This window comes from Equus asinus, chromosome 22 (genome assembly GCF_041296235.1).
Source record: "Equus asinus isolate D_3611 breed Donkey chromosome 22, EquAss-T2T_v2, whole genome shotgun sequence".
NCBI lineage: Eukaryota > Metazoa > Chordata > Mammalia > Perissodactyla > Equidae > Equus > Equus asinus.
This window is the reverse complement of record NC_091811.1, coordinates 13,825,857-13,838,992: the sequence shown is the minus strand read 5'-3', so window position 1 is coordinate 13,838,992 and position 13,136 is coordinate 13,825,857. Positions and strand designations below refer to the sequence as shown.

Below are 13,136 nucleotides of genomic sequence, written 5' to 3'. Positions count from 1 at the left end.
TCTTCCTCTATTTTGCATGTGGGATGCAGCCACAGTGGCTTGATGAGCAGTGCATAGGTCCAGGCTGGGTATCCGGGCCCACAAACGCCAGCTGCTGAAGCAGAGGACGTGAACTTAACCACTAAGCCACTGGCCGGCTCCTTATCATTTTACTTGGGGGCTCAGGAAGAAGAGGCAATGAATGCTTGTGCTCAGTTAACAAAAAAGTTATCTGGGGCAGAGCAGGAAATAAGAAAAAACAACCAATGGAATGAAAAAAAAAAATCTGAGTCTGTGATATTGACAGTATTCCTGTGTATATACAACAGGGTATAACATCTTAAACTATCCAGATCTACACATTTTAGGGATCTGATGGATCTCAGACATCTGGTTCACACCTCATTTTACAGTTAAGAAAAGTAGGCCTGAGAAGTAAAATGATCTTCCCAAGGTCGCACAAGTAGAGAGTGGCAGAATGGAAACTGGAAAGATAGAACAACTCCTACTTTTTCTTTTACCTCACTACACTGCTGGGGACTAACAGGACCAGCACACCAGCGGTCAGATGAGAAAGATCCTGAAACACAGTAAAAGAAGGACGCCTTTTCCTGGGTAAATAGCCAGATGCTCAAGAAAATGAAATATTTCAGGTTGCTTCTTTGGGAGCCAGAGTCAGTGTCCTCTAGCAGCAGTGTAACAATTGGTAGCCACCTGTTGAATGTGCTGAAGGGGGCGACTGTACAGCAGGATGGGGAACTGCAACCATCCAAGTGTGTGGTGATCCTGGGAGAGAACAATTCGAGAGCCTGGGCAGGACGAAACAGCAGAATTTGGTGAAGAATGAACGTGAATACTGAGAAGAGGCGAGAAAATGTTAGTGGGATTACGAGGGAGTGTAAACTGGCTAATTGTGGCGGTGGAGAGTAAGCAGTGGTAAACGATGACTCAACTCATTTCAAGGGCATTTTAAATTATTTTAATGAACGCTAGAAGGTTGGGAATAAATATAATTCACGTCACTCTTACTTTCTTGGTTTATTAGTTTGCCTACATCCTTAAATTAATGGATGCAGTTACCCTCTTTGCACGGTTCCGACAAAAGAAAACGCGACTGCGATTCAGTACAAGAAAACTGGGCGGCCTCAAGTAAGGTCCCAGTCGCCTGGCTGACTCGCCTGGCGGTCGTGAGGACCAGGACAGACACTGTAGCACAGCATTTGGCACATGGCAGGGACACAGCGTGCACGGTCATTTCCGCCCACGCTCTCCTCTCCCGCGACCACCACTGCAGAGGAACGACGCCCACTGGCGTGGGTCCTCCGCGACGCCCGAATTCCTCCCGTAAGGCCGTGTGGACGGCCCCGAGTGTCTCAGCTCGCATTACTGCCTTCCGCGGCCACGTTCGCAAAAGCTAAGGGTGGGGAAAGGTCCAACTTCCCTGGACAAAGGGTGCCGGCCGCGGCCGTGGGCGCGCACCCAGGCACGTCCTGACAGCTCGACGGCGGCGGCGGCGGCCCCCGGGGTGTGTGTAACGGCCCCGGGAGGGAGGGGCGGGGCGGCCCCAAGGTTTGGGGAGGCGACGCCGCCGCTCTTCGGCCGGCCCGGCCACTTCCTACGGCAAGCACGAGGAGACAAGCGCCGCCTGGCCTGGCTCCCACCTACCGCCTCCCCCGGAGCCGGCCGAGCTCTGCCCGCCCGTGGCCTCGGGGGCCGCGCGTGGGGGCGGTGTGCGTGTGTCTGCCCCGCGCCCGCTGCTCTGCTTCGGCGCGCGGCCGCCCCCGGGACCCTGAGCCACGCCGCTCCCCAACCCCACCCCGCGTTCCCTGGGGGGCGGCGGAGGCCGGCGGGCGCAGAGCCGCGCTCCCGGGAGAGCGGGGGGCGAGGCGGCCGCCCGGAGGAGGCGGAGCTCGCGGCGTCTGGCGGCCGGGCCCGGGGGCGGGGCTAGGTGTCTCGCGCAGGGGCGGGGCGCGGTGACGTCGCGGGCGCCCAGGCCGTGCTGTGCTGTGGCGGCGGCGGTAGTGGCGGCGGCGGTGGCGGCGGCGCCCGGGCGGTAGCAGCCGCAACAGCAGCAGCCCCGAGGGGGGTGAGGCGGCTGCGGTGGCGGCGGCTCGGAAGTCAGGCGGGACCCAGAGCTTCCCGCCTGTCGCTGGCGCGGAGGCTTTGCCTTTCCGCCGCCCGCTGCTCCCTCACGGCCCTGGCCGGGGCAGGGCAGCGCGCCCCCGGGCAGGGGCGGAGCCGTAGGTGAGGCTTCGGACCCCTCCCCCTCCGGCCGGGGGGATGGGGAAGTCCGGGAGCGGCGGACCCCGCCCCAGCCCACCCGCGGGCTCCGCCGCCGGGCTCGGGTCTGGGCGGGCGCTGAGGCGGGGGCTGTGGGGAGCCCGGGCGGGAGGTTGGAGGTGGGAGACGCGGCATCTGGGCGCCGGGAGAAACGAGCGTGGACGGTTTATGAGGCTGATGTTGCGGGCGAGGTAGGGGCGAGGTGGAGGAATTGGGGAGCCATGAGGAGCTTGGGGTGCGGTCAGGGTGGATCTGGGTTTAGGTGACTGATGTAAAGTGTTGAAAGAGATGAGGGTTTTTTTTTTTCTTTCTGTGAAATGGTGAGATAGGGGATGAAGGGTGGTATTTCAAAAGGAAGATGAGCTGTGGATGTTACCTTTGAGGCAGTTGGAGAAGCTATTGCACTAGATCTCACGTTTCTCCTTTAGGGTTTTGGTTATTTTTCTTCTTATCATCCTGTCGGGGGGTGGGGGTGGGTCTGGGGTGGTGAGGAGAATCTCTCTGCTTTTGGCTCCGGATGGGTCAATTAGGAGCGTGGATGGATTTGAAGTTTTACACCCTTCAAGAAGAGTGAGATCTTGGGTTGACAACTTCATTCTGGCAGCAACATTAAGGATTAGGTCCCATTACGCTTAGTTCCTTAAAGGTGTTATCTTCCAGTCTTTTTTCTGTACCTAGAAAGATCTCTTTTTACCACCTCTTTTACAGGCTTTATCCTGGCCCCTTAGGAGAGGGCCTGAGAATCGGGTGGTTGCTTTGGAAGACATATTTCTGAGTAATAGTTGCAGGTGGTTGTGGTTGACTGCTTTGGGCGGATAAATGAACAATTTGAACAGTTCTTTTGGAGCTAATTATATGAAAAATGCTTAAATGTTTTAAAGCACAGCTGTCTTTTACAGCTTGCTTTTCACGAGGCCTTGACATTAGACATTTTAAGTCTTCAACACTTATTTGAGATTATTTTTATTTCTCAATTCCAGATATCTTTATTAAACACTTTAAAAACGAAGTAGAATGGTGTTTTTTTTTCCTGATAGGTCCCTCAATTTCTGAGAAGTGTTCTTGGAGTCAAGTGCCTTTAAAATGCTCTTTAATAACATTTTGGGGGGCCTGTGTCTGTCACTTCATAGGGAGATGTTACTAAGAGGAAACAGCGTTCAATATTCTTCCCATCAGTGTTTCACAGCGCGTTAAATCTGAATCTTCTTTTCTGGATTCCTACTCCCTATTAGATTACACTATCTAATAGTCATTGACCTTACCTATCACTTAGTGTTGTTTAAGCTATTTCTTGCTCAGAAAACAGGTCCTGTAATGGACATGTATTATGTAATGGATAGAACTAGGCATGACTCTCAATAATTCATTTATGGAGGAAGAGAAACCATCATGAAATGGAATTTAAGCAATGACTTTCCCAAGGCTTACTCAATTTATTTGGGAACAAAGCCAGAGAAGTGCTTTCCTGTAACCCAAGAGAGAAATACAGATGTGAGTGTCAGTAGTTGCAGATCATTGCCTTTTTTAACATGCAGACTGTTATCTTTAGCAAATACTGCTGCTTGAAAAGACTTATAGGAAACAGATGATATAGTAGCTATTAAGTGAGAAAGGGTGTGGTACAGTTTGTAATTATAAATAAAAGGTTTAATTGACTGTATTCAGACAACAAATTATACGTTGGTACAATGAAAAGTTTTGATTTTGGATTACTTAGATGGAAAAATTAAAGTTCACATATCTAGTTTTGGCTTTTAAATTTTACTTTGATTCAATTGGGTACACAGGGAGATGATGCGAACTAAGACACTGGGTGAAACTGTATATTGCTAAAATGGTATTTGCATGGCTGACTGTGGGATGTGATCCTTCTCCTTGTAGGAATGAAATCATATGATTTGGGGGAAAGTGTAAGGTAGAAGTGATCTATTTCTCTTTAGAATTTCTTATGCCTGAAAAAAACCCCCTGCATTTTATTTTTCAAGAAATGTCACTTTTTAGTTGTTACTCTGATAGCCTTGTTGAGTTTACTGAGGTGTTCCTTTTTTTTTCATTACTAAATTCTGATAAGTATGTCACTGTATTAATTCGACATTAATACTGAAAACGAGCTGGCACTGTGGCCTAGTGGTTAAGTTTGGGGCATTCCACTTTGGTGGCCTGGGTTGGGTTTTCGGGCATGGACCTACATCCACACAAAATAGAGGAAGATTAGCACAGATGTTAGGGCGAATCTTCCTCAGGAAAAAAAATACTGAAAACAGAAGTGAAGGTTCTTAAGCAAGGTTCTCTGAGAGCTGTTAAATGTGCATTTTACACATACCGTATCAAAAACATTGTTGGAGAAAGACCCGGGAATGAAGTATTTTGGTTAATCAAATAATGATAGTACATTGATTATCAATTTTCAGAGAAATATAATGTAATAAAGTAAACTTAGCATAAAGGTTATGTGGAATATGATGTATTTCTATGGCTCTTCGACATCTGAGCCTTGGGGCACTGATTCATTCATTTATTCATTCAACAGTAATTTATTATGGTTCTCAGTACTTTTTTAGATATTGGGGATGCAGTAGTGAGCAAAGTTGAAAAAAATCCCCACCTTCATGGAACTTACCTTCTACATACCTTCTGGGAGGTGAAGAGGAAGCCAGCAAAGGAGACTGATGAGGGGTCTTTGAGTTCGGAGGAAAACCAGGGGAGTGTGCTGTACTAGAAGTAAGGAAAGGAAGTTTCAAGGAGGAGGGAACGATCAGCTGTGTCATTGTTTAAAGATGTGTCAGAGTGTTGGGTAAGAGAGAATTCTGCTTGATTATCCTGTCTAGTAACAGAGAAATGACTAAATGCTTTTCAGTGCGAGATGAGACAAATGTAAGAATCTTTGTTTTTTACTTCCCTGGAATGATTTTTTAAAATATATTTCATTCTTTATTCTTTTCAGAACAAAATAGGCAGCCTGGGAGTGCATACTAGTACTGAAGAGAGAGATGACTTTGTTGTTATTAACCTTATGTATACTTATTTTGTAAAAATAGGTAATACATATACCGAATCAGAAGGTGTAAAAGAATACCCAGGGAAAAGTCAGTCTCTCCTGTCCCATCCGGTTATTCCTGAAGACACTGTTTCCACTTTCTTGTTTTTCTTAACGATTGAGATTTTGTGCAATAATATGGCATTTAGCTATTTTAAAACTGTATAAATATAACAAGTATTTTATCTTATAGGTATTTTTTTGCCTGCTTAATAATTGTTTTCATAATTTAAGTCTAGGTTCCTGCAGATCTTTCTTGTTTTGTAACAGCGTGATTGAGAGAGAATTCACACGTCCTAAGAGTTACCCATTTCAAGTGTACAATTCAGTCTTTTTGGTGCAACCATCACCACAATCAGTTTTAGAAAATTTTCATCAAAACGCCAAACCCATTAGCAGTTACTCCCTGATCTTTGGTTCTTTTTTTTTTTGGGGGGGAAGATTAGCTCTGAGCTAACTGCTGCCAAACCTCCTCTTTTTGCTGAGGAAGACTGGCCCTGAGCTAACATCCATACCCATCTTCCTCTACTTTATATGTGGGACGCCTACCACAGCATGGCGTGCCAAGCGGTCCCATGTCTGCACCCAGGATCCGAACCATCGAACCCCGGGCCGCCGAAGTGGAACATGCGCACTTAACCACTGCACCACCGGGCCGGCCCCTGATCTTTGGTTCTTAAGTTTTGTTTTGCATATTGTGTGGGAAAAATGTTCGTGAAATACTTTTATTAGCAACTAAATGGTAATGAAGCCATTTAGTGTGTACTATTAATATTCTCTGATTGAATAGAAGCATAAGTTTGTGTAAAAGTCAAATTAGATAGCATTTTATTTGGTTTAGTGAATACTTGTGAAATGATTTAATTATCTAAGCATCTTATTTTCAGTATTCCTTCATTTATCAAGTACTTATTGAGTACCTTTTGTGTTCCAAGTTTTGGGCTAGGCCAGATGGAGTCCATGATAAATAAGGGACAGGGTCTCTTAATTCTTAAGGAGTTTCATTCTAATGGGAGAAGAGGAAAAGTGAACAGGAGCCTGTGTCTGCTGTGGTAAGTGCTTTAATAGGTAACATACGGGTTTCTGCATCAGCTCAGGATACATCCCTAAACTGGATTGTGGGAGGATCTGAGGTCTTAAGGATAAGTAGGATTTGGCCAAATGAAAAGGATGGAAGCAGAGGGAACAGCATGTACAGAACCCAAAGGCAAGAAAGCTGTAGGGCAAATTGAGTGATCTGAAAATAGTTCAGTCTGGCTGGAGTGTTGAGTGCTGGTGTGAGGTGTTGATCTCATTCCTTTTTGTTAAAAAGTGTGTTGTCTTAAAAAGGCAAAATAATTACATTATTAATTTGCTTGAACTTTCTGCGCATTGCTGTCACTTCCTAGCTGTATAACTTTGGGTGAGTTATTTTATTGTCTAAAACTCAGTTAATTTTTTTATCCATAAAATGGGAATAATAGTCCTACCTCGTGTGATTGTTGTGAGGAATAAATGAGATAATACTCATAAAGCTTTTAATAAAGTCCTTAGAATATATTAAGTACTCAATAAAAATCAACTGCCCTGATGATGACAGTAGAGTAGTGATGGTGACTATGATGTTGGTGATGATGATGCCTGATGTACGGAATTCCTTGGGATATTGTGATGCCCCAGAGAGTTCTCAGGAGACTGGGAGATGACGTCTATCATTTTAATTTTTTTCTGGGAGGAAGGAAGAGAATACCAAAAACCTTAGACCAGCACTGTCCAGTGGAACTTTCTGTGATGGCAGAAATGTTCTGTATCTTCGCCATCCAGTACAGTAGCCACTAGTCGTGTGTGCCTGGTGAACACTTGAAATGCGGCTGGTGTGACTGAGAAACTGGATTGTTAATTTTATTAAAATTAATTTAAATACCCACTGTGATTAGTGGCTACTGTATTGGACAGCACAATTATGCATTTACAGATTGATGAATCTAGTATGAAACTCTGGCAATATTTTAAAATAGATTTGAGGTAGTTTTAGAAGCCTTGTCAAGGAAAATATGATCATTAGGATACAGCATCGATTCACTAGGTCACATCAGAGAGTAATTCTAGTTTCCTAGAATTGATGTGATTCCTAGGCTGATGAATAAAGGAAATGTAGTCGTTCTAGACTTCAGCCAAATCTTTTTATGCTGTCTTCGTGGAAAATATGAAAAAACATGTCCTAGGTTTTAGGAGAACAGGGACTATCTGTCACGTGTTCTCTACTGAGCGGATAAGAGATACCTAATAAATATTTGATGAATGATTGGATAATAATACGATTAAGTGAATTCACAACAGGTTGTGAATGGCTATATGCAGAGAATAGAGAGTTGCTTACTGAGGATGATGGGTGTGAGGAACTGGTGTTAGATGACTCATCCATGTGTGTATTGAAATGACCTAGGAGGAGTGGCATAGAAGATAGTGGCAATGTGAACTAGTTGCCAGTGTAGCCTCACTGAGTGTGGAAGATGCCCAGGTGGTCATTAGCTGATGGTGACGAGGCAGAGGTGGAAGACCGTGTTGTTGAAGAGCACGAGAATCAGAGTAACGGGGATTTTCCATGAGGGTTCGGGAGTAATGTTCTGAAGGTGGCATTGGAAGAAAGAAGGCTACCAGCCTCATGTCACCTCACTCCATTGGGTGTGGAGTGTGGGAGACTTAATAGCTTGCCCTTTAAAGGGCTGTGTGGGAAGAGGTGTCCTGGGAATGCCAGTTTTCAGCCAAGGCAGAGAGGTAGTAAGAACTTTTAGAGGAGTTTCTTGATAACGCAGTGAAGTTCCTTGAAATCCTTGAAAGTGTGTTTTTCCATCCTATAGGCTTCTTATTATCGTCACTTAAACTTTAAAAAAAAAGTCTTTCTTATCTTAACAAAAAACTCTTTTCCGACTTCATACTTTCTCTAAGTCTTGCACTCTGCTTTATAGCCAAACTTTTTTGAAAGAGTTTGTCTACATTTCCTATACATCTCCATTTCTTCACTTGTAATATTCTTTTCAACCTATTTCTGTCTTGTTTCTGTTTCCACAGTTTCACTGAAACTGTTTTGCTGGGGTTAGTAATGTATTTAAAGCCAATGGTTAGTTTTCTGTCCTCTTTTTTAACCTCTTAGCGGCTTTACTAGATGTCTATTGATATGCAACAAATTACTCCCAAACGTAAAACGACAAACATTTATTGTTTCACGGTTTCTGCAAGACAGACACTTCTGAGTCTGGCGTGTCTGATTCAGGGTCACTCATAAGGCTGCAATCAAATGTTGACTAGGACTGCAGTCATCTCAGCTTGACTAGGGGAGGGTCTGCTTCCAAGCTCACTCATGTGGCTGTTGCAGGCCTGAGGTCCTTGTTGGTTGTTGCTGGAGAAATCAGTCTCTTTGCCATTTGGGTTTCTGCTAGTGGTTAAGATTCCATGCTCTCACCACCGAGGCCTGGGTTTGTTTCCTGATCAGGGAACCACACCACCCGTCTGTGTCATACTGTGGCAGCTGTGTGCTGCGGTGATGCTGAGAGCTCTGCCACCAGGATTTCAAATACCAGCAGGCTCACCCATGGTGGGCAGGTTTCACTGGAGCTTCCAGAATAAGACAGACTAGGAAGAGGGACCTGGCCACCCACTTCCAAAAAACTTTGCCATGAAAACCCAGTGAATTGTAGCAGAGCATTGTCTGCTATAGTGTCAGAAGGTGAGAGGATGGCTCAAAAAGGCTGGGCAGGGTTCCCCTCTGCTGCACACGGGGTCGCTGGGAGTTGGAATCGGTTCCCCGGGCACTAACAGCAAAGGTAGGACTACTCGCAGTCTGGCACCTTGCTTCTTGATTGAGAGCTCTGTGGAGGAGGAAGGGAGATATTAGCCAGAGTCTATTTGTAACCTAGTCTCAGAAATGACATTCTGTCACTTTTGCTGTATTCTGTTCATTAGAAGGGAGTCACTAGGTCCAACACACACAAGGAGGACTTCCACAAGAACGTGAATTCTGCTAGGAGGCAGAGATCGTTCAGAGCTGTTTGCAACATTGCCTACCACAGCAGCATTTGACACAGCTGATTTCTCTACCTCCTGTAAAACTCACTTCTTTTGGGGTCTTCAGATCATCCTCCTGTTTTTCTTCCTTGTTCTCTGGTCTCTCTTTCTCAGTCACCTTTGTTGATCTTTCTATACCCATTCATTAAATGTTTGAATTTCTGTGGGTGAACTCATCTCCTATTTGATTTTCCATCTGTATGCGGAGCATTCATTTTTCTGTCTTCAACCTTTACCTCTCCCCTTAGGACCATTGTTACTCAGTATTTTCATTTGGATGCCTCTTAAACTCAACACATCCAAACTAAATGTGTGATTCCTGCTCTTCTCTGGTGTTCCTTAATTCATTAAATGACACTACCAGTTCTTCAAGCCAGAAATATGTGAATTCTTGAATTCTCCTGCTGCTCCACCTTCCATTTTACTGTTCCCTGTTGATTTTGTAAAAGTCATTGTTGTCCAGTGATGGTGTGAATGTTTTTATGAGGTAGTGCATCCCCTGTCACGTTCCAAGCATTGAATGAATGTTTGCTAGGTGAGTTGAAGGTTCCTTCCAATCTTGAGATACTGTATTGGTAGCTATTGAAGGTTTGTAATTTAGGAGACACATTGTCAGAGGTGTGCTTTAGAATTGTAGCAACTCTTGAAGGCATTCAAAAAAAAGTCTTTATTTTTTAGAGCAGTTTTAGGTTCACAGCAAAATTGAGTGGAAGGTGCAGAGATTTCTGATAGACCCCCTGCCCCAACACGTGCATAGCCTCTCCCATTATCAACATCCCACACTAGAATGGAACATTTATTATAAATGATGAACCGTCATTAACATGCCATCACCCAAAGTCTTTATGACTCTTATTTTTAGTGGTTCATCAAGAATGAAACTAAACCTTGTGTTCCCTTTAACTTGCTTCATTGTGGTGTGCCCTGTGAATAGACAGTGCTTTTGACCTGAGAGCCCCTTTATGTGTATACATATATATATTTTAAATTTTTTCCTTATTTTTTTGTTTTTCTTTTTTGTTTGAAAGCCCTTGTATGGAAATTAGATAACTAATGGAAAAAACCTGTCTGAACTTCAGTTAAACATCATTGAAATTGTGAAAATATTTCCGGAAATAAAAGTTTGGACTTAAGCATTTTATATAACTTATTGATTGAAGGAATTAATTCCTCTTTGAAGCTGTTCTTGAATAACACTCATATAGAAAAGTATATAAAACAAATGTATAGCTTAGCAACTTACACTTGTATAACGATCATCTATCCCAAACACTAGGACCTTGCCAGCAGTCGAGAAACTTTCTTTGCCCCTTCCCAGTCACAACTCACTCCTTCCCCCAGAAGGGTAACTAGTGTCCTTTTATGAGAATCATTTTCTTGCTTTTCTTTGTATATAAACCTATAGTGTAGTTTTGCCTGTTTTCCAGCGTTATGTACATGAAATCATATTGTAGAGATCTTTTAATGTCTTGCTGCTTTGACTGAGCATTTTGTTTGTGAGATTTAAGATTTGTTGTGTGTAGCTGTAGTTTGTTCATTTTCATTGCTAAGTAGTGTTCCGTTATATAAATACACCACAATTTATCCATAATTTAATGATAGATATGTAGATTGTTTCCACTTTGGGGGCATTATGAATTATGCTGCTATGACCATTCTTGTGCAAGTCTTTTGGTGCATAGATTTTTGATGCCTATGTTGCCAGCAGTGGAAGTGCGGCATCATACAGTTGATAATTGCCAAACGATATTCTTAGGTGACTGTATGAACTGAAATCCCCCAAAGCGTGTTTGAGAGTTCCTTGTATTATATATCCTTGCCAATACTTGGTGTTGTCAGTGTCATTATTTCAGCCATTCCAATGAAATTATTTATACTTCAGGTATACTTTATACTATTGATAGTAGTATCTCCTGGTTTTAATTTGCATTGACTGATTACTAGTGAAGTTCAACACCTTTGTATCTCTTGGTCATTTGGAAAACCTTTTGTGAAGTGATTATTCAAATATCTTGCTCAATTTTCTGTTTGTCTTTCTTATTCTAATTAACTTATAGGAGTTAAATATTTTGGATATGAGCCCTTTGTTGGTTATTTATGTTGCAAACATTAATCTGTGGCTTGCCGTTTTGCTCTCTTAATGGTGTCTTTTGAAGAACAGTATTCTTAATTTTAGTGTAGTCCAATTAATGTTTTCCTTTATGGTTAGTGCTTTTTATGGCCTGTTTAAGAAGTTTTTCCCTGGCCAGCTCCGGGGGCCCAGTGGTTAAGTTCAGCATGCTCTGCTTTGGCGGCCCAGGTTGGTTCCTGGGTGTGGACCTACCCCACTCATCTGTGACCATGCTGTGGTGGCAGCTCACATATGAAAAGAGGAAGATTGGCAGTGGATGTTAGCTCAGGGCAAATCTTCCTCAGTAAAAAAAAAAAAAAAAAGGCTTTCCCTCTCTGAGGACATGAAATTATTTTCTTTTATGATTTTATGGAAGTTTTGTTGCTATAGTTTTCTCATATAGCACTGTGATCTGCCTGTAATTGATTTTTGTGTATGCTGTGAGGTAGAAATTGAGGTTTATTTTTTCCCCATGTTGTTAGCTGATTTCTCAGCACCATTTATTGACAGTTCCTTCCTTTTTTTCAACTGCTTTGTAATAAATTAAGGCACTCTATGCTGTTCCTCTGGTTTCTCTATCTTGGTCCAATGCCAGACAGTCTTAGTTACTGGAGCTTTATAGTAAGCTTAATGCCTCATAGAGTGCGTGCTTCCCTCCTTGTTTTGCAAGAATGTCTTCTTTGACATTCAATGTCTGTCAATGACTCATGATCAGTAATCGAGACAGTGTGGTATCAGCATAGGGGTGGATGTATGCATCAGTGGAACAGAATAGAGAGTCCAGAAATAAACCCACACATTTATGGTTAATTGATTTTCAACAAAGGTGCCATGGTAATTCAATGGAGGGAAAGATAGTCTTTTCAGCAAAAGGTACTTCAATAATTGGATGTCAATATGCCAAAAAAATGAACTTCAAACCTTACCTCATAGGAAAAAATCTTTGAGACCTTGGGTTAGGAAAGGATTTCTTAATATGGCACTGAAAGTATGACTCATAAAAGAAAAATATTGGTAAGTTGGCCTTTATCAAAATTAAAAAGTTTTGCTTTTTAAAAAAATTTTTTTTAAAAGATTTTATTTTTCCTTTTTCTCCCAATGCCCCCCAGTACATAGTTGTGTATTTTTAGTTGTAGGTCCTTCTAGTTGTGGCATGTGGGATGCCGCCCCATCGTGGCCTGACGAGTGGTGCTGTGTCCGCACCCAGGACTCGAACTGGTGAAACCCTGGGCCGCTGAAGCAGAGCGTGAGAACTTAACCACTCGGCCAAAGGGCTGGCCCCAAAAGTTTTGCTTTTTAAAAGAATCCATTAAGAAAAAAAGAGACAAACCACAGAATGGGAGAAAATATTTGCAAATGATATATCTGATAAAGGACTTGCATCCAGAATATCTAAAGAACTCTTACAACTAAATAGTAAGACAAACAGCTTCCCCCAAAATGGGCAAAAGATTTGAATAGACCCTTCACCAAAGATGTACTTACGGTAATAAGCACTTGAAAAAGATACTCACCATCATCAATCAATAGGGAAATGCAAATTAAAACCACAGTGTGATATCAGTACACACCCACTAGAATGGCTAAAATCGAAAGCTTGAATTACCAAATGTTTGCAAGGATGTGGAGAAACTGGGACTCTAGTACATTGTTAGTGGGAATGTTAAATGTTACAGCCATTTTGGA

At 43.1% G+C, this 13,136-nt stretch overlaps 1 protein-coding gene across 16 annotated transcripts in view; it reads left to right on the top strand.

Annotated features, from left to right (window-relative positions):
* Positions 1 to 1,907: 1,907 nt before the first annotated feature.
* The window catches only part of ERC1 (ELKS/RAB6-interacting/CAST family member 1), a 526,143-nt gene continuing 514,914 nt past the window's right edge, over positions 1,908 to 13,136 (top strand). For 7 of the 16 annotated variants that reach the window (XR_011497049.1, XR_011497048.1, XM_070494777.1 and 4 more), the window contains exon 1: positions 1,930 to 2,223. The gene's annotated coding sequence lies outside the window, so the exon portion shown is untranslated. Of the gene's footprint in view, positions 2,224 to 2,311; positions 2,451 to 13,136 lie in introns of those variants that run through there. The other 9 variants (XM_070494775.1, XM_070494774.1, XM_070494773.1 and 6 more) reach the window with 6 other exon arrangements.